The sequence below is a fragment of the Lonchura striata genome, chromosome 11 (genome assembly GCF_046129695.1).
Source record: "Lonchura striata isolate bLonStr1 chromosome 11, bLonStr1.mat, whole genome shotgun sequence".
NCBI lineage: Eukaryota > Metazoa > Chordata > Aves > Passeriformes > Estrildidae > Lonchura > Lonchura striata.
The window spans coordinates 20,424,469-20,451,056 of record NC_134613.1 but is presented as its reverse complement, the minus strand read 5'-3'; the positions used below and the strand labels follow the sequence as shown (position 1 = coordinate 20,451,056).

General features: G+C 40.5%; 1 long non-coding RNA gene across 1 annotated transcript in view; it reads right to left on the bottom strand.

The window, feature by feature from the left end:
- Positions 1-5,106: 5,106 nt before the first annotated feature.
- LOC116183997 (uncharacterized) overlaps positions 5,107-26,588 on the bottom strand; it is a 133,673-nt gene continuing 112,191 nt past the window's right edge. Inside the window, exons 2-3 of the long non-coding RNA XR_004148716.1 lie at positions 7,846-7,924; positions 5,107-5,469 (exon numbers count right to left, since the gene is read on the bottom strand). This is a non-coding gene — a long non-coding RNA (uncharacterized LOC116183997). The remainder of the gene's footprint in view (positions 5,470-7,845; positions 7,925-26,588) is intronic.

The following is a 26,588-nucleotide window of genomic DNA, read 5'->3' as shown; positions in this document are numbered from 1 at the left end:
TAAGAAAGCCTGGTACAATTTCTCTCAAAAACAGATTAGTGGTGGTTTACATAAAGCAGTAAGGACTTATTTTTGGCCAGCTGAGATGTAAAGTTTTGCAGAAGGCAGAGTTTCCCTTCACAGAGAAGGCTTTAATCCCTAAGATTAATAAATATTTCTCAGTGATGTGCTGGCTAGTAAGGAGAGTCACTGCTCATTTACCAGATTTCTGCCACACCAAATAATTCTTTTTCTCTTTAGCCTAAAAGAGAGAACTTTGAGATCTAGGAGCATGAAATGTTAAACTCCTCTTAAGCAGTGAGGCTTGGAAACAAAACCTCACACAGTGCATATAAATGTCTGTATCCAGCCTCCACCAGTGTGCATTGTAATTGGCACTGCTGTGAATTATCTGTTACTGATACACACCAACACCCCCTGATTTGTAAGCTCAGGTGCCCCTTCCTGGCTGCAAAAATAAAAACATAACACCCACGTGTAAACCTAATAGAGTCAGTATCAGAACAAGCTTTCAGGTCTGTGTGCATGTATGACAAGAGTAGCAGAGGTGGGAACCTGCTTGTCACTTATTCAGCTGGATATGAACAACTGGCTTCAAAAGAAACTCAGGAGTGAAAGATTAAAGGGAAGATGACCATGAACTCTCCTTTCCCCAAAGAAGTTCAAAGCTTCCTGATTTAGGTTCTTATCGCACTATAAAGAGGGGAAGCAAGGAAGATAAAAATTTAAAAATAAATGATCTTTAAGAAATTATCCTCATCTGAGTGTCCTCCAATATGTCTGGTCCTCTAAGTGTTAAGTGAATTGTAACTAGATCCTAGGGAGACAGTTGCAACCTGGTTATCAGTGGCAGTAAATGGAAGATAATAGCCCCACTAGAGAGTTATGAAATGGCTTGTCTTTGAGCTGCCAAAGTGTTTAGGCTCTCTTTTATTATATTCACAGCAGTAATCCGATATGTCCTGACTTCTGTCATCTGTATGTAATGCTTATCAACTCTCTGCCAGTGATTCACCCCCTTGTCAGGGACAATTATTCCTCAAAGTGCTGAGGTTACGACTGAAGCAATATTATGACTGGAAAGAAAATATGAAAGGTGCAGCGCATCACAGCCACCAATCTTGAGGCTGACGTCAAAGTGGAGGAGAACATTGTTGATAAAAACAACAAGGCATAACAGGAGTGTTGCACTGCTGTTCCCACAGCACTCCTGAGCTCTGCTGAGGTGACGATGGTGATGGAAGGTTTTCCCATCATTTTATTGGAGTGAGGTTTCCATACTTTCCTGGTTCGGTGTCTCTCTCAATTTCCATTCCATGTCCCCGTTTAAAGCCACTTAAAACTGAAGAGGCAGCGTGTGTTCTGTCCCTCTAAATTTGCAGACAGGAGCTCAGACTAGGAAATTCATTTTCCTCCAGAGGATCATGAAATGAAAAGCGTAATCTAAGGGACAGAGGGCCCAATTTGCAGTTTTCAAGTTACCTGAAATTACAGTAACACCTGCGGTGAAATTCTGATCCAAGCACGCTCTGACCAACCTTTTCCATCACTCTTTCAGATGCCTCAGGCAAAACTGAAATAAATTTTGATCCTGAGCTTGTGACTAGGGGAGAGCAGTGTCCTGGCACCACCAGGGCAGTGCTGGGGAGCACAAGGAAACCCGAGATCAGGAGCTCAAGGCCATTGGGAGAGCGAGTGGCTGTGGCATTTCTTTGTCTCCTCTCATAGCAAGGGGAGACTATGGCTTGGGAGGCTTTGTCAAGGGCAATGAGGAAAAGCAGCTGGTCAGTGAACATAATAGTGGAGACAGGGAGGCCAAAGAGGGGTGGCAGATGGTCCCAGGGGCTGTCCAGCTGACCAACAGCAGCACCTATGCCCTGCCTGCACATGTGGCACCAGCCCAGGATGGGTTCTTAGGTGTCAGCCAGCACATAATTCACTGGACTGAGGGTTTCAGCCTACAGAGTAACAGAAGTGGAGGAAAACAATACCTCTCTGTGGTGTTTTGATAGTCCTTGGGCTCTCTAAATACAGTGCAAACTCTGTATTTCAGTCCATTTTGCAAACAAGGGGTTGAGCAAGGCCATCTCCCTGCTTAGAGGGTCACACGGGTCCAATTGCAAGGTCGGGGAGGCCCCAGTGAAAAGGCAAAACAAGCAGACCTGGAGCAGGGAAGGAGGGAGGAGGCAGCTAGGGCTGAAAAATGAAAGAGGTCCCAAATCGGCTGGCTCAAATCAGAAAGTGAAGCCACTTCTCAGAGTGCAAGCCAGGCCTTTTTCAAGGTCTGGTGCTGCCACTGGTGCTGGGATGTTTGGTGCTTCCTGCCCATGCACCAACAGGAGCCCACAGGGGTCCCAAGGGTCATGAGCAGCAGGGTCAGCTGTGCTTCCATCGGGAGGAAAACAGCCTCCAAAAGCACTGAGGAAAGGGAATGAATCACTGTGCCTTGTCTAATATATTGCAGTAATGTAATATAACAGCAATAACCCCCAGAGTACCATCTGGTGAACTTGTGACTAAGCACAGCTTGTTTTGCTCAAGGCACACAAGCAATGGACAAGTATATATTTTATTCCTTTCGCTTCACCCTGCCCAAGCACAAGTGGTAGCAAAACTCTTTCTGGGAATTTTAGGCCATCTACAAATCAGAGCTGCAAGCAGTTATTTCTCCCCTATGAAGCACACAGGCAGCTCACTCTGCAGGAGGGTGCTCAGCAGCATAAACTCCTGAGTCTCAGTTATAGCCACCAAAGTAGACAGAGGCCTGATCTCAGCTGCTCCCTCCGTGTTTCTGACGCTGCAAAATTCCCCATTAAAGTCCTGTGTGGAGGTGGATATTTCAGGTGATATTTCCCAGGGATGCAGGAGGCCTGACTCACCCATGAAGAATATTGGTGACTGGCTGCTCTGACCTTGGTCAGAGCTAATCCTGCAGGAATGAAAAGGTTCAGATTTCAGCACTCACTGGAAGAAAAAGGAAGAGAGGAGGAGCAGCCCCCTGCTAAGATAAAGACATAACCAGTGGCTCTGCCATCGGGTACAGCATTGCTTGCATTTGGCATTACATTATGAAAATATCTACTCAGAGGGGAAAACGAGATCAAAGAGAACATTTCCGTAGCGATGGCTTCAGCTCCACTCCACTCTGCTCCCTCTCCTCCTCCCGTCCTTTGCGTTTCAAGGCTCCTGCTCTATTCATCCGCTCCGTGCCACCCCAGGTTTATAACATCACATCATCAGCAGCACTAATAACCCGTGATTCTTTCCCCCTATTGTGTTTGTCAGAGTCAGTAATCTGGGCACTACAGCAGCCCGGCACTGAAAAGCTACAGTGTGTTCCTATAGCAACCGACTAATCCGCAGGTGGAAGGTGATTGGGCACCTTTTGCACCGGAACAATAATTTGAAAGATCTTTTTCAGTGTGCTGTTCTGCAGCATGAGTTCATTGTACTGCAAGCCACCACGAATCGTTATAAGCTGTCAGGAAAATGCACAAATCACAGCCAGGAGAGACGACGCCTTCCAGCAACAAGCCCTTGAAATATTTCACGGCAGGTTAAGAGGCCAAATTGTGTATGGCGAGATGTATTGTACAGGATAAAACAAAGAGCTTGTATAATAAGCCAATGCTGACAATCTCCAAGTCAGGGAATCCCAGTGAAGTGTAAGGCCGTGCATGAATATGAGTTTTCCTGAGCTGTGGAAGGAAAACAGCTGTAATAAAAGAAAGTGCTGGGCAGAGCTCCCACATTCGACTTTTCCAAAACCAATTACTCCCACCTGGCTATTCCCATTTCTCCTAAACATCTCTTGTTACAGAAGAGAATTTAATATTCTCTAATTGAAACCTCTAATTTAAGGCATTTGCTTGCTATCCTCAAAGTCTGAAATCCTGGCCTGGACTTTCACAGGGTGATTAGATATTGTAGAAGTCACAAAGTTTTGAATATCCAAAGTCAAACTAAGAAACCTTCAAGAAATACACAATATGTTTCCTCTGAAAGCCAGGCTTTGTTATATCTCTCAGAGTTAAGTAGTCTGAGGTAGGGAGTGATCTTCCCTGCCCATGGCAGGGGGCTTGGAACAAGAAATTATATTTAAGCTCACTTCCAAACCATTCTAGGTTTCCCTGATCTTTCCAAGTGAACCAGCCCAATCCATGGAGCAAGTGCAGAGTAGGCAATGAGAGAACAAACACCTTCATACCAACCTCGAGCAACCTGTCCTTTGCAGATTATGTCTAACATCTACTCTTTTTACTTTTTTTTCTTTTTTTTTTTTTTTTTTTTTAAATACTGGACCAGAAATAGTAGATATAGATAGAAACCTCTTTAAAACTCAGTTGTAAAAGTAGATGCATTTCCCATACAGCCACTGCAGTAGAAAGTGAGAGCACATCATGGAAATGATGTAACAAGACCTGCCACAGGAAGGGAAAAAAAAAAATCTGTTAAAAACTTCAATAGAAGAGAGAAATAACACAAGTGCTTCTTTACTTCAGTTTAATCACATTGAAGAAAGAATGTCTTTATTAAATGCCTGGACTTAATAAAAATGTCAAAAATTCTCATTGCATAAATCAGCTCTTTCAAGATTTGCTGGGGTGAAGGAGGAGAAAACTTAAAACTAGAGGGCAAACAGGAGTTTAGTTATTAGGTTATGACTTCCAAGACTGCAGCTTCAAAAGCTTCCCTACATTTACTGGCCAAAGATTCCAACCTGGGATGCTTCTATCTAAAGCAAATTTCCTAAGTATGAGACAATGAAGCCAGTGTCTCATTTACAGCTGAAGAGTTTTATAAAGCAGCGTGTCCACTGAGAGCTGAATCAACAAACAAACAGTGCAGAACAGATCCTGCTTTTGTGACCTGTTTTGCTCATCCCAAAGTAGGATGAATAAAATGGACGAGGCAGGTTCACATACTCAATCCAAACGGACAGAAGAAAAGCTTGGATGGGGTCTTGCATAGTCCCCCTAGGATATTATTAGATTATTGAATATTCTACAGCAAATATCAGTGTCTTCCTCTTTCTTCCCCCTCCAACCTTTCACCTACCTTGTAATTCAGGAAATCTTCCCAAAGAAAGTTTAACTGAAACAGGCACACGTCTCAGAAATTTTATTAATAAACAATTTCCAGAAAAATATCAAAAAACTTTAGACCATCTTTAATTGTGAAATGTATTGATTGTTCTTCTCAAGTAGTTCATGCCTGAAAATGACATATTTTTGTTCCTTTCAGAGGACTTGGATAGATAGCATTGTTTTTCTTTCCAAAGCACATCAAAGAACCCAAATTTTGGCAGGATTTCTGTTTTCTTTAAAAAAAAGAAAGGGGAGGGAAAGAAAGAAAAACATCAGCGAAAGAAAGCTAAGAATAACTGCTCTTTTCTGAAGAGTTGAGGGCTTCTTCACTTCCAGATTCATGTCATGGTGCTCACTTCAGGGAGCTGCTGAGACACAGAGCCTGGAGGAGGAGAGGAATGGAAAGATCAGAGAATTGGCACGGGACTCAGAGCCTTTTTCCTCTTGATGTTCAGGCTGAATCTAGACAAAGTCAGTCAGAACCCAGTGTCATCATGATTTTTAAACACTTTCATGGGCCATGCAAGGTCACACTGTGGCCTCTAACACAGGGGATAAGTTTCCACATATCTGCAGCTGCTACTTCATCAACAGCTCTGGTGATAGATGCTCTCCAGTTTGTATCTCCATTTTGTAAGTGAATAAATTCTAGAAATTGGCTGGATTTGGGTTAAGAATAGCCTTCTCCTTTCAGGACAAGGATGTACATAAAGTGCTGAGCGAGCTGAGTACCTCCCCCTCCTGCTCAAATGTTCAGAGGAAGTAGGCTGGTATTGCTGCAGAAAGGTTTTCAATTTTGAGCATGTTTTTTGCCCCTGGAGCCGTTTTTCTTGATTTCCTTTCTCAGCCAGTGATTATGATTTACTTATCACAGACCTGCACTCCTGTGGCAGGATCTGATGTCTGTTGGTAAAATATCATGCACTATTGCCAGATGTTAAATACGAAGGAATAACATAAAACAATGAAAGAGAAATGCCACCAGCTCTTACTCTGTGGAGCAACTTTTATCTTGATTTACTGTGTAACTGGGCTTATTTACTGGTGTTAAAATCAGATTATTTTAAGGCTTAAAATTCTCCTGGTGATTGTGGTACAAGTGGCAGAGTTCCCAAAGGTTCCCAAGCAGAGCTGCTTTGCTTTGAATCGAGAATAATATGGGAGGAAAGGCTCGGAAAAGAAGTGGAGGGAAATGTCTGCTTTATCACCCAAAATGTGGTGTCACACTGAGCTGTGCAAACCTTCTCCACCGTGGCCTGCTCTGGGGTAAGACTACTTTTGACTTTATGGGAGTTTGAATGGACTGTTATCATGCAAGAGCCCAGACCCAGCTCTGCAGGAGCTGGCAGTGCCCGGCCCTGCTCCCAAAGGACACAAAATCCCTGGAACATGGCTGGGACCTGCAGCCTGGCCCAGCTCACGTCACGCCCACCCTTTGGGGAAGGGGCAGAAAGGCACAAAGACAGGGCAGCTGACACAAAACCCACTGAACTCCTCAGCTCGGAGTGCTAAACAAAAGTGCATCACTTGGCTGAGTTGTAAATGACTGGGGCACAGAAAACGTCCTCTGGATCAAGAGGACAGGGTTCACTGCTAGAACAAATCACACAGTATGTGAAGTTAGGCTGTGACCTATTGCTTGCTACAATTATCTGACCTCCTAACAAAGCCTGGTGAAGATGGCAGCGATCCTGCATATAAAACAGAGCCTGGTGGAAAGTTGCTATTCTTCAAACCCGTATCTAGACATCTTTCAAGTGATTTCAGAATTTAGGGTGAAAGTGGATCTTAGGCCTTTTTTTAAAAAGCCATTTCAAATCCTCATTCATATCATAAATGCTTTTTTCTCCTTTTTTCTGCAGGCCACTGAAATCTCTGGGGCCATGACATTGTCTGGCACTGAATGCAGCCCCTTTTTATCATTATAAAGAAATAATGAAAGCATATGGTGGAGAGGCACTCATATTTCAGTGTATGGTGCCTTCCTCCTTCTCCATAACCAAGCACTGAAAAATATATACTATGATGAGAACACTGAATATTTCCAATACACTAACAGAAAATTCCTAATAGTTCAAAGTCATCCCTGCTGCCTAGCTTGATTGTAAGTTCAAAGTAAAAGAAACCAAACATATCTTCACTTTTGTGCATTAAACATCAGCAAGTGACCTGTATTTTATTACAGTACACAGCTGTTTTATCACATAAGTAAATAAATCACCATTGAACCAACTTTGGGAATGAAGATTTTGAATAATAACACAATTAAGTTTTCCCACAAAGTCCAAATAGCCCACTTGCTCAGAGTTGCTACAAGCTGTGATTCCCACGTGAAAGATATCAACTTATTTCCTTTTCCTGTCAATCATCAGTACCAAGTGGGGCCCTGGTATGTCAGGTCATGACCTTTCACTCTGGGCATGAGCCTGAAAGCCACTAGTGAATCAACCAGTTTAATTATTTAGGCTGTTTTTAATAAATATAAAAATGTGGCCTTAAATATTTCACATGCTTGTTCAGTTTGGGCTTTCAAGGACCTCTCATTGGGCCAAATAGCCTGAGAGTGTCCTCATATTGGTAGGAAATCAGTCAATTAAAAACCCAACCCAGCTTTTGGAATAAGGTTTATTTTGTTGATTTTGAGCTTCCTGGCTTGGGTGTCACTTGCTTGTTGGTTTAGAGGACAGGCTTTTTGTTATCTATTTTTTTAACCATAAGACTGTCTTTAATCAACACCATCAATGGCCTATTTGCCTACCTCCCACAAAATGATCCTTCATACAGATGCCAGCATAGGATTCACAGATTTCCATGTCTATTTTCCACATCCTCTTCACCTATGGGGAAAAAAAGCAAAAAAGCAAAAAAAAAAACAAGCAGAAAGAAATCCAATGTAGCAAAGTCCATATAAAACAACTCTTTAAAAAATATTTTTGAGTAATTTTGACAGGTTTGCTACTAGGTCCCTTAGCAGTGGACAGTTTAATTCCATTTTAGGTCAAAGTGTGATGGTAGCTTTCTTTTGCTAAAATTCCTAACAATTTCTTTCAACTTGTAATTCCCAAAATCTAAAAATCTAGGCCTGAACCAAGCTGCTGATTCTGCCCAAGATTCTGCACAAGCAATCTGCAGAAACCACAACCACGTCAGTATAAAACAAGAGATGTTTTCCCTGGATGTCAGGGGCAATGATTTATATTCTACAACCCACTTATGCTTATTGCTCAACAAACTTTCCAGCTGGTAGATGCAGGGCAGAATTAAACTTGAGAAACTAATTGATGGTGTTTTTTTAAAGAACTTGGACTGCCAGAGTTAACTGTGCTTCTGAACATTCCTGAGATGTACAGAACTTTCCCAGCCTCTCTCAGATTTATTTTGTTCTTTCCCCTGGTGCTCCAGGACTTCTCAAGAAAGTGAGTGTGAAGGGCCATCTCTATTTATAGATGATAAACCCAATTCTTATCTTTCTCCCTCCTCTCCCTCCTGCCATGGTCCTGCATCAAAGAGAGGACTTAGGGAAAAGAAAGAGAGATGCTCTCAGTCGGAATTTTCCAATCCCTCTCATGGGCTGCTGGGTCTGCAGGAAACATCAGCATGCCAAAATTTGCTTTTCTTTCAAGCAGGAGTATTAATCTAAATGATGAACTATATCTCAAAAATGAAATTGCTGCAGTGTAGAGATCATCAAAGGTACTTTAATTGAATTATGCTTTGTTTGGGACAGTAGAAAACATTTAATCTTGATCCTGTTTGAATTCTTCATTTTGCCTTAATGGCTTCAAGGTGTGCACAATAGTACATTAGAATTCACAATATAATCAAACAAAAGTCAGCTGAAACATTCTATCTTTATGGAAGAAAAGCATCCTTGCCTGATAATGCTGCTTCTCAGCAATTTCAGCAGAATTGCTGTAGCCCAGAGAAATCTTTCTAATTCATCTAAGTCTGCACTCGCTGATGAAAAGTTGCCTCCTGAGAAGCCCTCAATCCTCCTCCCTCAAGATGCACCAGCAGTGTTCACAGCATGTGAGCAACCCCCAGCCTCCAGGAGGAGGGGAGATCAAACCCAAAGCCTGGCTGTGAGGATCAGTGCTGTGGGATGAGGTGCGGGAGGCTCCGAGGAGCCGCGGCGGCTCTGGAGCGCCGGGAAGCGCCGCCCTGGCTCTGCTCTTCCCAGGCTGACCTCTCCTGCACCAGGGCTGAGACACAGCAACCACCCCACCACTGTCCAAGGAAGCCAGGGGCCAAGGCAGAGTGTTTAAATATTATGGAATCCAGGCCTGGTTCAGGGGTGGCTCCGTGTGGTGGAAAAGTCTCTCCTCCAACCCGTCCTTCCAAAGAAAACTCAGCAGTCTCTGTTGTTCGGTCTCATGGTTGTTTATTGCAAGTTATCTAAAAGATTTTCTTCTCTGGCTGCTGTGGTTTGCTCAGCAGCTCAGGCAGAGGCACACACACACCCTGACATCCTCTCTGTCCCCTGACTTCTTCTCTCCTCCCATGCCTGGGCTGCTGCTATCTTTTATATGGTACATTACGTGATAAATGTTTACAGTTTTTCCCCCAATACCTACTACCTATATTAAATGGTGCCTTTCTACTCTAAACCAATCTGTGAGTGCCAACATCACCAAAAACATGGAGGTAAGGAAGGAGAAAGAGGAAGGACAGGACCAGCCAAGAATCCCTCCATCTTAAAACCTCTGACCCCCATGTACAAAGTAAAAACCCCCCTGTACAGGTGTTAAAACCCCCCTGTACAACACTAAAAATTCTTCCCTCTACTTTGTAACTACTACTATAACATCTAAACTTTTGTGATTTCTTGTTCTTCCTGCAAGGTTGGTAAATCATTCCATGGCTCAAACTCAAAATCACAGCTGTTTCCAGCTGCCTGCCAGGGTCTCAAATGCTTCTGACCTGGGCCCGGAACCTCCAAAAATGTCTGAGGGACATTTTGAGTTCCAACAAAATAAGTCAGCTGTAAGCACAGAACCCCATCATTGTTTCTGTGAGGCCAATGTGAGCAGCTGGTTCATCTCGGGCAGTTTACTCTGGACCAGAGGTCTCCACCACATCCACTTTAAGTTTTAAATCAGATGGAGGATGAAGAACTCTGCACTCAGACACTGTGTTAGGAGGTGCCATATAAAAGGACAGACAGGCAGAGAGGCTTCTATGAAAGGCCCTTATTTCCCATAATATTTTACTAGCTCTATTCTGACATGATTACTGATTTCAGTGGAATAAATGAATGCAATGAAGTAGAGTTAGGAAACTGTATAGCCATTATTCCCTTACAACACACATTTCCCTGATAATCATGACCTGGTTTTGCATGCATCTGATGGGTTTAGTCACAGAAAAGTTGTATTTACCATACATTTCATTACCATGTATTTACAGCCCAGTTTTAGAAAATGATGGGACTTTTGTGACCCACACTTACTTTTTTCTTCGTTCTGTGGTGGGGGTTCACACCTTTTTTTACCTGAGCCTAAAGGCAGAAGAATGCTTCCAGATCTTCAGCAATCTCTGACAGATCACAACTTTGCATACTACCAAAATATTAACTGGATAGAAAACTTATGTGAGTCCTGAAAGCAGCCTGCAAGATGCCAGAAACAACTGCACCTTACAGTTCTCTGACTTTCTTTCAATATGACTATGCAAGGAAATGGCCATTAGAAAATAGGAATGATGTGATTACATTACTCCTTTTCACTTGGACTATTATTTCATCTAGTAGGCTCTTGCTTTTTAGACTTTATGTGTGTATTCAGCAATTCCATAAATAAGATTTTCATTATCAACAGTGAAATCCCCAACAGTTTTCAGCTCCTAATGAGGTCTTTACTGTTCTCAGGCAACGCTTGGAAAAGCCTTTTATATGATAAACTGAAGATGTGAGAGAGACTGAGCAAGGTGTATGTGTTGCCAAAGGCATTGCTTTCAAACAGCCCTCAGTTTCTTCACTCGAACAGGTGGTGATCAGGTTCTAGAAAAAAAAAAGGACTTGAAATTATTTCAGTCATCCAGCCACCATGAAAAAAAAAGAAAGTAAGAAAAGACAAAGAAAGAGCCGTTACTATAATCTTCTTTGCAGTCTCCAGAATGCTTAATGTAACATGTTTAGAAGAAATTTGAAAGTATTTTGATGATAAATTATGGCTTCCTGTAGAATGTTTCTAATAGTCACCCTGCTTCTCTAAGTTTAAAAATGCTAATGCTTAGGAAGCAGGGAAAAAAATAAGATCTTTGAAATGACATAATGAATGAATATATACAAAAAATGGTTCCCAACACTCCTGTACACAAATGCAAGTATTGGTGGAGATAAAGAGCTCCCAATGTTCTGAGAAAAGGAGATAAAAGGCAGGCTCAAGCCAAACTGCAGTGTTTGAAGAGATTATTTGAGAGGGGAAGGAAGGTTCAGATTTTATAGCTGCCTTTTTGCCACACAGTGATAACATGCTGGGTTCATACACCAGCATGGCACCAAATTCGGCAGTCTGTACTTGAGGAAGGCAAAACATTTCAAATTTAAGCTGAACTTGCATGCTTAAAAGCCTAATGAACATTGTAAAGGTCACAAGAAATACAGAAACCTCAAGTGACACTATTTTGTAGAAAGGTCTGACATTCTCCTTCAATTAAAATTAAGATGTATTTATATCTCTCATATTTTGCATTAAAAAACAGAGGCTTGGTTCCAGGAGCTAAGAAACGATCAGGATTCCTTCTGTATCTGATTTATTTTGAGATGCCAAAATAACCTTGTGGAGTGGAAGGTGAAGGGGATAAGCAGCTTGTGAAAGGCAAAGCAGTCTCATGGCTTTTACCAGAGGCTGAATGTATGGAGGGCCTGGACCCAAAAGAGTGTTTGTGCCCATGGAGACTTAAAATAACCACACAGGGCAGCCAGATCGTGGCATTAATGCTGTTTTTGAATGTCTAAAGTCACAGTGAATTTTATGGCTAACTGCCATGATGCTCTTTGAAGATTTAAGGAGCATTGCATTTCATTTGAGATAACATGCTTTCGCAGTTGAATGGCGAGTTCCATAAATTCCTCTGGGATAAAATCTGAAGTAAACATCACAAAGTTTTGCATGGGTTTATTGCAATTTGTTTTGGAGCTTTTGAGTCAAACAGGACTGGAAAATAGCTGGCAGTGTTTTATTTCACTTATTATATACAGATTTTGAGCATGCAAGTCTAAGCAAGAAATGTTTTGAGAGCACGACTGTGCTGCATTTTTTTTTCTGGAATAAGTGGCAATTTTAATTAAAACAATTATACAAGTCTTTGTTTTCTTCAACTTGTTTGATTTAGTTGGTTTCTTTAGCAACAAACAAAGCTTTCATGGCTTCTTCACATTTGCACAGAATATTAATGTTGCAGCCTTTGATTTCAGAGTCTTGTAGACTTCAGCAGTCTCTCAGCACTTCAGTCTCTAACATGGCTGAGGTTTTGTGAACAGCAGAGTTGGGGATGTGGATATCCCTGCACAGGGGTCAGGATTATCCCAAATACAGGCTGGGAAGAGGATGGATGGGGAGCAGCTCTGAGGAAAAGGACTTGAATCTTCTGGAGCCAGTGCAGAGGAGAACACGGAGATGCTCCAGGGCCAGAGCCCCTCTGCTCTGGAGCCAGGCTGGGAGAGCTGGGGGTGCTCACCTGGAGAGGAGAAGGCCCCAGAGACATCTCAGAGCCCCTTCCAGGACCTACAGGGGCTCCAGGAGAGCTGGAGAGGGTCCTGGGACAAGGGATGGAGGGACAGGACAAGAGGCAATGTCTCCCTGTTATTCTATGATTCTAGGAGATGCTCAGTAACCCCTTGGGGCAAAAATTGACATTAAAAAAAAAAAAAAAAAGTGATCTAATATTGCAAAAAGCTACTTCTGTCTGAGAATTCCAAAATTTGCAATGTCAATAAACTTCAAAACCTTCTGATCCACTCTATAGCTGGCTCAAAGTTATGGGAAACGAAAAGATTAGAGTGGTGTTGTTTCTTTTTTTCTGTAAAGCTTCTGATTTTCTTCCTTATGTTATTTTTAAACATTTTTGATCAGCTCTACTACAGCACATCATGTTTTCCATTGACACATGTATGCCTATGTTTAATATATCAATTCATTTATCTTCAGAAATGTTGACACAAAAGATAAGAATCAGTATAAAAAAGAACTGTTTTAATTTTGGTGCTTTTCAAAAGGAAAGGGAGCTTAAAAATGCATTTCCCTCTGAAAGTGTGGGTTCAGATTTTGGCTTACACCCAAAATAAAAGTAACAGTGGTATTTAGTTTCTCATCACTAATTCTGCATGGTTTATCTCAACAGAAAAAGTAAAATAAACGTCTGGGCACTATGGCTGTGCCCCAGGGGTGACATTTGGGGTGGAGTGGGCAGAACAGGATGGGCAGGGCTGGAAGTGTCTGAATTTGACCAGCATGGAGGGTTCAAATTCACCATGTGCCAGAGAAGAGTTAACAGATAAATCTCTTGCTGCCTTCCCCTAAACCCCATCATTTAAAAGATCTCTTGAGTTTACACCTGTTACTGTTTTAAACACACATAGATAAATCTCTATTTTTATTTTCTTTTAGGTGCTTATCCAGAAATAAGCACATTTTCCTTTCTTGAAGGTGCAATTTAATAAAAACCAAACCATTCCTTTCCAAAGCTCCTCCCAGATGAGTATATCTAGGTCAGGTTTCAGCCTGGCATAAATATTTTATGCTGGAGAACTGAAGGTCTGCAGAAATTTGGGTTCCTCTTGGAACGCCTGACGTAGCCTCGGCCATAGCAGCACATGCGGGTGCTTGCTTTAATAAAAAACCCCTTAATCTCATTTGGCTCTACCTCACTGGCAGCTTGAAGCACTTGAATCAAACAGTACAGCTGTGAATTGTGACACTGGCTGGATGGAAGCCCAGAAAACTTTTCCCAGAGAAAACCCTTCAGGGAGAAAAAAAAAAAAAAGAAAAAAGGAAAAAAAAAGAGAAAAAAAGAGAATAAGAAGGAGGAGGGGAAAAAGGCTTTGACAACTGAAATACAATAGAAGCCAAATACAAAACCCCACCATCAAACCTTGCTCCCTTCCATCCTGAGTCTGAAACAAACCAGGAAACCAAAAGATAGATTGGATTCTTCTTTAAAAGGTTATTTTTTAAGGTAGAAGGGCCAACCTGGGCAGCCCTGAGCAGTGGCCCCGGTCTGTATTTTCTGCACAGCAACAAATAAACAAAATTCAAGCCAAAGGACAGGAAAGCTGAATTATACCACTCCTTCAAAATCCATTTAAAAGAAAAGGCAGTTTGGATTTTTGTGAGAAAAGAAAAATATCCAGCTGAGGAAATTAAAAGAGGGTTGGAAGCACAAGTGCCATAAAGCAGACCTAGCACAAGTGCTCTTGCAATATTTATATTCTTATTTTTGCTTGAATCCTGATGTTGAAACCTTCCCCTAAAGCAGATAACTGAGCAATATGGAAAAATAAAACAACAAAACCAAGGAAAGCACACCTGAATGGAAGGAAATGCTCTTTTTCAGAAGGCAGCAGCCCTACTCTGGAGTCGTAAGGTCAAGAGGTGAATTTCTACTGAAGGAAAACATTAGAGCTGGATATTTCTCATCTGTCAGCCCCATTAAATACCATCTTTTAAGGACTCAGGACTGTGCATTGTGCCTTTCTTCAAGTTAGCAGGATAATAAAGATTCTGTTGCCTTTTGCAGATGTTTAAAGACATGATGTGAAAGACAAATTCTCCAGCTAAAACCCTCAAGAAATGTCACTTCTGTGTCTTACTGAAGGAGCTCCAGCACATTCGCTGCATAAACATCTGCCGGAAACATTTTAAAAAGGAGGCTGTTTAAATAATGGCTTTTGTAGGCTCGGTTGGGATTTTTTTTCCTTTTTTAAAGAAAAGAAAATGAATTTGTGGAAAAGTTCCTTCTTCCAAAGAAACTGTCCTTTGCAAACATGCTTCAGCTAGGATGATCTGACGGAACAGCTGTAAAATGAAGAAGAAATGTTGAAAATATTCCTTCAAAACATTCTGTATCAATCACACCTCAGAGACAGTCATAAATCAGTGCTTTCTTTGACTTCAGAAAGTTGCAGCTCTTCATTGTCATGCAAACTTGTTTGTGACAATTATAGCAAGGCTCTCTTTACATAATAATTGGATTTTTCTATTAAATTTAACAGACAAGGAGAAAAAATGGCAAAATAACCAACATTCTGTCAGAAGTAGTACATTTGTGGCGTAAATTGAGAAAAGGAAAAATAATGAAAATAAACTCAGTTTATAATCTTTTTACTGTAATTTGACTCCTCACTCTATGTGACTAACACAAGTCTACCTACACTTCTCATCTTTAAATGTCTGCCAGAGTGCTGGGCTCTGCAGTAACTGTGCCTGGTACCAAAATGGATTAAGATTTTGGATGGGTTTAGCTTATTTTATGCTTATTAGGAAAAAAAAATCTGCACTTCTGGATTCAGTACTTCTATTTCTAAGTGACAGAAATCAGAGATAGTCAGAAACCCCTCTAAGGAAGTCTACCTGTTGCCAAAATAAAAGGGTGTTTCTTCCAACAAGAACTAAATATCCATTTTATGAACTGGGAGGGGGCTGGGGTGGTGTTTGATGCAATCCATTAAAAGCTTCATTAAATCTTGCAGGTTTCACATTAAAAAAAAAATCTGAGGATTTTGGGAATGATGCTGTAGGTGTGCAAATGCCATTGGATGATTAATATTGTCATTCTAACATATAATGATGTAGGGAGAGCTTTCACAAGGAATTTTTTTCTGTAGAATATGGTTTTAAGATTAACATCACATGTGAGACTGCTTCTTCAGGACAGAGATGGAGAATGATGAATCTACAGCAATTTATCTGAGAAGCAGTCCAGAACTCCCATCTCCTTAACCAGGGAAGGGGAAAGGCTGCCAGGCACCGTGGGGAAAGAGGGGAAATAAAAAACAATCTGTTGAGTATTAGCAAGTAGACTGGTGCAGTATCTTACATATCTTACACTCAGGTCCAGATCAGGAGAACAAACCAGTTATTATCTGGCTAGAGATGTGTCTGATGGCATGGCTCAAGCAAGTGATGAGGGAAGAAAAAGTCTTCCACTTTTGCAGGGCTCAGAAGACCTTTTCCATCACTAGTGCCCATCCCTCAGCATTATTTTCATCTGTGCATTTACCCACAGTATGCATGAAATTTACTTCCAGAAAGGTCTTGATAATTTCCTGCCTTTGGCAAGGTACTCAGAGGTAAAGTGAACTATTTTGGCAGAGGTGTCTTGGAGGGAAAAAAGTTCCAAGAGGCCACAAATTCATTTTTCTCCCCTGGTTCTGGCTTCTCCTGGTGCTTGTCATGGATGGCACCATTACTTAAATCTTTATTTCTTGTGCTATGCAGGAAAGGTCCCCCAGTGTTAACCAACATACTCTTTCCTTTCTTCCTAAAAACCAAGAGAGGTGAAGACCTGATTTCCTTCTTTTTTAACACCTCTGATTGTCTCGTAAACCTCGCTGAGTAAAATTGCTTTCCAGACTTAAATGCAATAGATGCAGAAAACCAGTAATATTTTCCGATTGTTTATTATCTGTTGGTGATTTCTTTCACAAGTCACTAACAATTGTCTTTCTTGATGATTAGTTGCTATTGTATATCAGCTTGATTTTCGTATTCATATGCTTTCACAAAAAAGGTTGAAAGTTCAGTTTTTCCCAGTTTTCCCATCATGTAATAAAACATCTTCCGTGTGATCTTAGCTCCCAAAATCCCTCGTGACTTTGACTTCACACAACCTTGTAAAATTTGAAGTTCATTGGGTTTGTGAAGAAATGAACCTCTTTATTTGTGTGTCCCTTACAGACACATCAAGAAGACTGTGTGATGTGACATCCTCATAGTATAAGTCAGGCTGATTTCATCTGAATGAAAATTATAAATTCCTCATTTAACACTTCCTTTAATTAATCCATTTGCTTTTCTAGAGTATGTGTATTTATGTTTAGTAATATTAAAAATGAAAATAACTTTTTAGAAGCTTTTAGAACATATCCTAGGATTTAAATGGAAAGATTCATGAACAATTCTGTGCAGGGGTAACTTAAATAATAAAGGACAGCGAAACTGATTCATCCTTTTCTATACTGGAGCAAGGAAAGTCTTGGGTTATGGCTGATTTTATTCAAATGGTGATTGCTGATGTTTACTATAAACTTCCTCTTAAAAAACACCTTTACACTGCCCAAATCTCCCTGCACCACTGATAGATGCCAGCTGTACTATAAAAGGAGAAGTTTCTGAACAGACAATGATTATCTGTCAGTGGATAATATCCTGGTCTGAATCACTAATAAGGCCTCTGCAGGTCCAGCAATGGGACATCAGAACAAACTTAAGCATGAGCTTAAATATTTGCATGCAGTGAAAGCTGTGTCAGAGAGATGTCTGTATTAGAATATTTGTGATAATGATTTATTTCCAGCACTTTTCTGCAGAGTCCCCAATCATTCTGTGGAACATTTTCCCATTCTGTGTAAGATCTTAGTAAGTATTTCTGTGTGCAAGCCAGGCAGGGAATATTCCTTTTTATTAGCAGAGCTGGTGTGATCTGGGCAGGTGTAGTTTGATCTTTCCCTCACTGCCCTTCACGTAACTTCATACCTGACCTGAATGAGCACTGCCTCAAGGGTGAGGAACAACTTGCTCACGGAGAAGAAAATGATGATGCTGCTGGTTATGTGATGCAGCTTTATAAGATGGAGTGTATTTTGGGTATGTGACTACAAAGCCTCATGTTTTGACAATTATGCAGCATATGCAAAGGCCCATTTCATTTGCAGAACCCAGGGGTGCTCTACAAAGCTTTCTCTATAAACATGGGTTACAGCCTACTCACAAAGGTGCTGCATTGCTTCTTTGCTTTCATTAACTGCCACACTCTAATTGTTATTTTGTGGCTAACATGCAAATAACAGCATTTTATCCCAGTAAGCAAAATTAGAATAGCTTTAGATTTGCACTTGATGCTGTGGGAAGCTCTCAAATCCCAAGTGCCAAGTGTGGCTTTCATGCATTTGATTTTCAGAGATCTTTTCAGAGTTGGAAAAGAAATATCTCCAAATAGCTGGAGTTTGTAAGTTTATTTTACCATAAACAAGTTTGTTGCTTATTCACATTTCTGGGAGCTGGGGATATTTAGTTTTAAAAAGGAGGGAAGTTGGGGCCCTCACCCTATTTCCAGCATAATTCCTATAAGGATGCTGCAGCTGTGTAGCAGCAGTTTCAGGCCTCAAACACTCTCCTGCAATGACAACTGACATTTAGCTAAAAAAAAGAATGCAAATGAAAGTCCTGCCACTTCTACAGGCAGGAGATTTTTTGTTCAAGGTAAAGGGCCAGGCTTGTAGCAGGGGCTGGCAAGGACTAAAAATCTTTTGGCCTTTGGGCTCTTCCTGCACATCACTTAGTATGAGATTTCCCCGGTATCAGAGAAATAACTCCGTTTTTTAATTGCCAAATGTTCAAAAATCTCTTTGAAGGAGGAGGCAGAAAGAGAAGTAATTGAGAGTTTGAAAGAAAAAAAAAGTGGGGGAAAAAAAGCTCTCAAACTTTCTCAGTGTATCGATATTTTTCAAGACAGCGAGGGTGTGATGAAGGGAGATGGAAGAAAAGTCATTACCATGCTTAGTTCCAGAAATTCTCTAGTTATTGCTAGAAAAGCCATCCAAAAATCACTTTAAATTGGTGCTGTGTGCTTTTTATACTCTTTGGGAGGGAAGCAAAAAAAATCAGAACAAAACCCTAAACATCTTCTCTGAAGAACGAAAAGGTTAGAAATTATCTGTACTGCACTGATCAATTTACCTGAGTTGTCTTTCCATGGATTGTATTAAGGGAACTTCATTTTCTTTTATTCAGCTGCTGGCCAATTTCTTCTTGACTCTTAAAAAGATCAATGAACACATCTCACTATCTTTGTACAAAACAAGCCTCTATTTTTTCCTCAAAGTTTAAGAGAATTTATTATTTTCATTTTTAATGGATTTTTCAGCCCCTGTTGTGATTTCTCTGATCTATTCTTTCTTTTTCATGGATTTGGTCTAAACTACTCAGGTTTGCTATTCTGTAGGGTACAGGCAGGTAGGAAGTTATGTCTTTAGGTCCAGTAATGTGCAAACTTAAGATTACACACAGCCCCTTCTTTAGTGCTGGTGTGAGATACAGGAACCATCAGTAAAACGTGACTAAAATAAGAGTGTGTTGTTTGAGGAAATTCAACCAGCAGTATCAGTGAACTGAACTGTACTTTTAAAGTGCCTCATTAAAATCAATCAAATATTACTCAACAGGAGAAAGGCTAACAAATTATGGCCAGACAGGATTAAATTTAATCAGGAAGAGCTCTTTGGTTTCTTTTCTTTTTTGTGTGTGTGTTTGTTTGTTTTGTGTTTTTGGTTTTTTTTTGTAGTTTTGACAGAATATAACTGGTTTTAACTCTACATTTTCATCCTCAAGCAAACATCACTGGTGTTTCAAGGCAGCTTTCCTGGGATCTGCTCTTTGTTTATGCACATGCAACACACATCACCTAAACAGCTCCTGCCTTATCATGTCAGTTATTACATTCCTTGTACATTGAAGAGAAATTTAGTAATGTCCTCAATCATAATTTTGCCACAAATGCAGTCTTTTTCAAGAAATGTTGACAAATGAAAAAAAAAGCATAGTCTAAACATGGAAGCCAACCCCAATAACTTTCCAAATCTATCAAAATGAATTTTTGTTCTGACAGAAGTTCCAACACTGAAAACTGTGGGCTTAGTTAGTATGTGAAAAGCAGCCCCCCTTCCCCACCAATGATTAAATTATTCCTGGGAAATGAAGTTGTTAACATGAAATTGTTACAAATTACTGTTTTATTTCAGACAAGCTGAAATATTGCATCCTGGTTTTACTTAGAAATAAAAAGAGAGTTTGAAATGACCATTTGAAATGTATTGCTAAAGTCATAATCAAAACATTTCTAAATTTACAAATGACATTTTTTAAAAAATTGATCTGCTCCCTAAAGACTTAGTGATTTAGGCAAAATGGAATTCACTGAGTTAAAAAGCTTTCAATAAACAGTACTTATCCTATGGGACCATTGTAAGTTATAATAATTCCCATTATAAAAATCAACGTTTCTGGACCTTGCTGGAGATACCTGGGACTGTTTCTCCTACAGTAGAAACAGGTCTTGTTAAGAGGGCTCATTGTTTTGGACCTTCCAGGCTCGCATCTGCAGACTGGACGGGAACTGGTTGATTTCTAAGGTCCCTTTTAAGGTCCTAAACCATTCTATGATTCTATGATCTTGTGGTTACAGCTTATATCCACACAACACCTAAGGTGGTTTAGCAGTGCAAGGACTCAGTAAAGAAAAGGAGCAAAATAACAGATTTGCCTTCTATATAGAAACACCAAAACACAGTTCCAAGAACAAAGACAAAGCTCTCATTCCAAAAGCCCAGAATGTCTAAAGTATTTCAGAAGTGGCAAAAAGAAAAACCCTTTGGCAGTACTGCCACTCTCCATTTTCCCCATGCACAGTCCCACTCCCATATGCAACTCTTGCCTCCCTTTGGCTGCTGTGCTGCTGTTAATAAGCCTGTGCTGTACACTTGGCATGATTTCCACCTTCCACTTGCCATTTATTCCTTTTACAACCTCCCTTGTTATAGGTCTAGTGTAGCAAACTGCTGCTTTATGGGAATTTGCAGCCCACTTGACATATGGTACAGGATCACTGGCCAAAATGGCAGAGGAGCACGGAGGATTTTACAGCCCAAGTTCATCATCTGTCTTGTTCCAGGACTTACTTTGGGCTGTGCCCAACAGGAGCCTCAACTCCCAGTCATAAGATAACAAGACTGGCTCCTGCACACATCTGCTGGACATCTCCATGGCTTCCACTCCTCTTGGAAGCAATCATGGACAGTGCTGGCATCTCCCCACCAGGCTCAGGCTCAGCCTTTGCTGCTTCTCTCTGCTGGTGACCCTAAACCACGAAACCACGGTGCTGCACGTGAACTTCCTGTGTTTTTCAGAATTCTGGCACTGATGGATCAGGTCAGGGAAATCTCCCCTCCAAATGAGTTTATGGAGCTTCACAAGGAGATGCCTGGGAATGTGGATTCACCTCAGCATTCCTCCTCTCCTTCAACCAATAGTCAGAACATTGTTTCTACTCATCATTTTACTTATCATGGCAGATATTTATTTGATGCCTGTCCTGCACCAAAACCACACAGAATAGCTTTGCTTTCTGAACTTGGGCAAACGTTTTGTTCAGTATGAGATGCCCTGCTCTGCACCCTACTAGAAGACCAGGTGTAATCAGACACCTGGAATTTACCAAGTGTGCATCAAATGTAAAAAATCTGTTCAGACGGGATTTTTAGGTTAAATATTACAGATTGGGTCTATTTTCACTGGAAAGACAGCAAATTGAACTTTTCAATGACCCTTCTCATTTCCCTTCTGCTTAAGCACAAACAAATACAATTTTTATTAAAATTGCTTAATTCCACAATGTGTAAAAACCTCTGAACTAGGTTCTCTCTATCTTTCTTGCTGTGGGTATTGCTGAAATTTTTCTTTAGACACTGTGCTATGGGCACTCTGCCCCTTACACTGATTGTCAGGAGAACCACTTGTCACTTGTAGATTAAAACATTCCAGCACACAAATTCATAGCACAAATCATTAGTTGCTCAATTTGATTCAAACCACAAACTTCTACCACAAAACTTCTGTGTTCCACAGGGGCAGCACATCTGTCTCCCTTCCACCATGATCCTGGTGAAAGGTTGGCTTTCTGCAAAATATTCAAGGTCCTATTTCAGCTAAGACTTACAGGATAAATCCACTCAGAAAACTGTACGAGCTGTGAGTAGTCTGACAAATGAGATGACCAGTGTTCTGAATTAAAAAAAAAAAAAAAAAAAAAAAAGAAAAAGAAAAAGAAAGAAAAGGGTTTATCAATAAAAATACTTGGTGGTTAAGCAAAGTTAATAGTCACGTCAAGTAATACAGCCAGGCCTTTTCCTGGTATCACATCTATGTTGCATCCCAGGCTTCATCAATATCCACGTATTCTGTCAGATTCTGGATTGTTGCTTCCATGTACCCCAACTCCTCATGACTTTTATTCCCTTGCTTTCATTTCCTTTCATTCTCATTTCTCCTTATTGTTGTTGCTTCTTTGAAAAGATCAATGAACAGGTTTTATAGTCTTGGTGCAAAAAAGCCACTATTTTCCTTTAAACTCTAAAAGAATTCATTATTATTGTTATTTCTCATAAGAGGGATGCCTGTAGCCCCCCTGCAGCTAAACTTTCTGATGGTCCTTTGTGTTTAAAAGAGAATTAACAGGAAAGAATGCACAATTTGACTTAAAACATATTGATATTGTAAAATGAAGAGCCATTTAATGAATTTTTTGTCCCCAGTGAAGTGCCAGTGTAAGGAACAGTAGGGGCTGCAAATAAGACTGAAAATGGCACTTTAATAGCAAAATGCATTTGTTTGAACAGTGCTTACCTTTTCTAATGATTTTACAACATTGTCTCTCCTTTGTTCTCTTCATTAGTTGTCTGTGACCACAAACACATTCCAATAAGAAAGGTAAAAAAAATAAAACCATCCATCCAAATGTTTTAGACATCAGGAAGAACACCTCTTAGCAGAAGAAAGCACTCCAGTTGGCTGGTGCCCTGCCTTGGACACACACAAAAACCCACAAAAGCAAAATCCCAAATGACCCAAATGACCTAGCAAGCTCTTGCCTTGCAAAATTTTGCTTCTGCCCATGAGAAGAAAGTGAAGCCTGGAGGAGGGGAGGTTGTTGACAGGGAAGATGCCATTAATATTTCTGGGATTGCAAGAGCATTGATACAACTGTTATTATTTTAACAGCACTTACAAGCACTGGTGAACTTTAGGGACTGAAATACTGGTAGCTGTATTTGAGGCTTTACTTATTAATGCCTGTAAAATGCTTTGAGATCTTCAATTACAGGATTTTTACAGGGAAAACTTTTATATTGTCTTTAGCCACGCCAGCCTCAATCCTCAGCTGAAAGCTGATAAACACAAGTGCCATACTGTCCTGTAATGCAAGTTAATGTAAAATAACCACAGACCTCTCTCACTCAGATTGCTTGTGGCTGCTTGCATCCCCTGGCTGGAGTTCAGGAGGGTGGTACATTGTGCCAGGGGCAATCAGAGCACCTCTTCTCACCCCACTGCTCCCAGACCATCGTGCTTCCTGAAAACCATGAGCTTTCCATCTTCCACCTCTCTGGCCAGATTCACTGAAGGGTCCCAGCTGGTACAACTCCAGAGCCTGCTCAAGTCCATGTGCCTGATAAGATTTTGCTGCTCTGTCCCTGTGCCACCTGTTTTGCAAGGATGCTCCTGGCTGTATCAGCAGAACCTCACATCACACCTTTCTTTTCAGCCCATGTCCTTTAGTCCTGGGAGCTGCCTGGGATGGAGAGGGTTGTGCAGGACATGACAGACCTGATTTGATGGTGACAGCTGTAAAAGTCACTGCTCCTAACTGTTGTTAAAAACAATAGCACTTGTTAAGAAGTTCTTTTTACAGATCTTGCTCTGGACTTTTAAAGATATCTCTTCAGCTTGGTGAGTGGCTGTTCCTTTCTCCTCCTCACATTTCATCAAGCTGGAAAAGACCTGTAGATTCCCACCCCATTAGCTGGAAGCTGTCCTGTCTGCACCACCCCAACCATTCTCTGTCCTCTGAGCCAGGCAATATTTGGCAGCATAAACTTTCCTGGAATTTTCTCATTACCATACATGGCAAAGCCAAAAGCCATTAACACATGAGATATCCCTCAGAGACTTTTTGGCAAATCCCAAAATGGCACATATTTAATAGCCATCCATCTCAAAAGGAGGTGAATGTTTTTAATATATTTAAAACATTCATATTAATTATGCTATTTTCTTTTTTTTTTTTTCTCCTACCTGGAAAGCCAAACTGCTTTAACTTGCCAAAAGTTTGATTTTCCAGACACACAGTAAGGGAAAGCCATTTTACAAGCCTTAGGCAAAGGCCTCCTCTGCTCAGTCATTTATTATATAACAATTTGAGGAGAATCCCAAGACACACCAGAATGAGGCAAAAGCTCTAAGATTGCAGGAGTATGGGACAGCTGTCTTGGTACTGACAGGAGGCAGCAGTCAATGTCTTGATCAGTGTGAAAAGTCACCTGAACCTGACTGAACTATCCACAAAGGCAAAAAGAGGGACTAAAAAAGTATTCCATTCTGATTTCACCAACCTCTGCCATGAAACCCTCATCAATTTTCAGAAAGGCTTATGTTCATTATTTTCAAGAAAATTAGACATATTCCTTCCCAATACTGAAAACTCATGAGTAATAATCTTTCATCTTAACTTTTGAAAGCTGCTCAACTGACAGAAGAACAACAAAGAGAAGTTTGAAAAGGCAACAAAAAATTTCCTTGGAAACAAAACAAATCAATTCTTTTCTGTGGCAGGGCACTGGATTGTAACTCAAAAGATTTTTTCCTGCACTCTGAGATGTCTACAATCATCCATGTTTTTGAAGAAAATCATTCCTTAGCTCTGATATATAAATTTATATGTGGTACATATATATACATATACAGCATCTTGCTGGGAGCATGAACAGAACAGATACATCAGATTTTGTTTCTGACTAATAAACCTAGACTGTGATCCATAAAAACCTGCACTTTCAGTGTGCAATCTTTTCATATTAGCAGCATCTTGAAGTTTTCTGAGAATCCTCCTGGATCAGCACAATCATTGCCTTGATTTCCTGAGAGAAGGGAGAGGCTCTTTCATTCTGTGTTTGTTCTATACTGGATTTGCTGCTCTCCAGAACCCTGGCTGGGGTTTTCTGCTGTACTCATGGAAAGGCCACCATAAAAATCTCTATTCAGCATCTGTGCCTGCAGTTTGAAAAGTTCTACCATTTCAAGGCAGATTTATTTGCCTTAACATGGGAACAGGGAGCAAGGCATTATTCTCCAAAAGAGGGAGGAAATTTCATGACAGGTCTGGTCATCATGGAAACCCATTCCTGCCTTTCCTGGGTCGGCATATCAGACTGAAAATCCACATTAACTTGCAGTTCCAGCTGTCATTCTGGGGTGGGATGTAGAGGGGGAGAGGAAATTTTGACTTGTGTTTTATTTGTTTCCTTTTCTAAAATTATATCCTGAATTTTATAATATTAGCAAGAGCTTGAAACAACACCCTAGCACATCAGAAAAAATTAGTTGTCACCATGTTAATAAGAGGACAGTGTCATGAAATAGCACTATTTCATAGTTTTCTAGCTTTTAACATGTCTCCTCAATCTATCAAATTATTGTTATCTAAGTTTTTAACTTTCTGACTGAGTTTTTAAAGAGAAAACCTCAAATTCTAGTACAGCACACACAAACAAAAACTTTCTGCAACAGTCAAGAGCATTTTTAGATCTTGACTCACACCAGGATATTTTATAACTGATTGATAAATGACAAATTGCTGTTTAGGTAAAATGTGATTAACAGTAAATAATATATGGTGGTTGTCATAGGCAGTGAATGAACAGCAATCATATTTACTTACCACCTACAATACTTCATATCTACTTATAACAGACTAATACTTCTGTAATAAATAAACCGTAACAAGGTCATAAATCAGCATTAAATGAAAGCACTGTTTTAGAAAGCCAAACTCAACATTACATGTTGGAACAAAGATTTTCAGCTTTTCTTAATAATAACTTGGTATTTGATTTCTTCAGTCCCATTCACACTACTGATTTTTCCTTAGCTGAATTCATTTAAGAGCAGGGTTTGCCTACTAATGAAAACATCATCAAAACCTAAGTCCCAGTTGTATAAATGGATTTCTTGCCTGAAATTAGCTCTGAGCACCCAACATTACCACCCTTTACGTTGGCAACATGTTTTTAACCTACTGATGGCTGGTCTTAGACTGGCTACCCCTGATCTGGTGTGGGAGGTGTTCACCCACTGAGCTGCTGCTGTTTAACACCACCTGCCTTAAACCTTCAAACCTGGTTAAAATGAAGAAAAGTAAGTAACACAAAGCTTTATAAACCTGCAGCATGGTTGGCAGGATGCCAGTTTGAGGTCGTGTCCCTTTGCCTGGCAGACCTGGTGCAGTGACACGGGACTGGGATAAGGCCATGTGTGTTTGGTGAGAAACCCCTCAAACATTAAAACTCTGCAGTGGAGGAGTAAACAGGAATGCAATTCCTCACTCTGGTGCCCATCACGACTGAAAAGGTTTGTGGTTGGACAAGGAGCTTCGGGTTTTTAACAGTCTCCTGATCAAAACATTCTGTTAATTAAATAAAACTAAACCCCAGTGCTATCCAGTGCTCCAGGG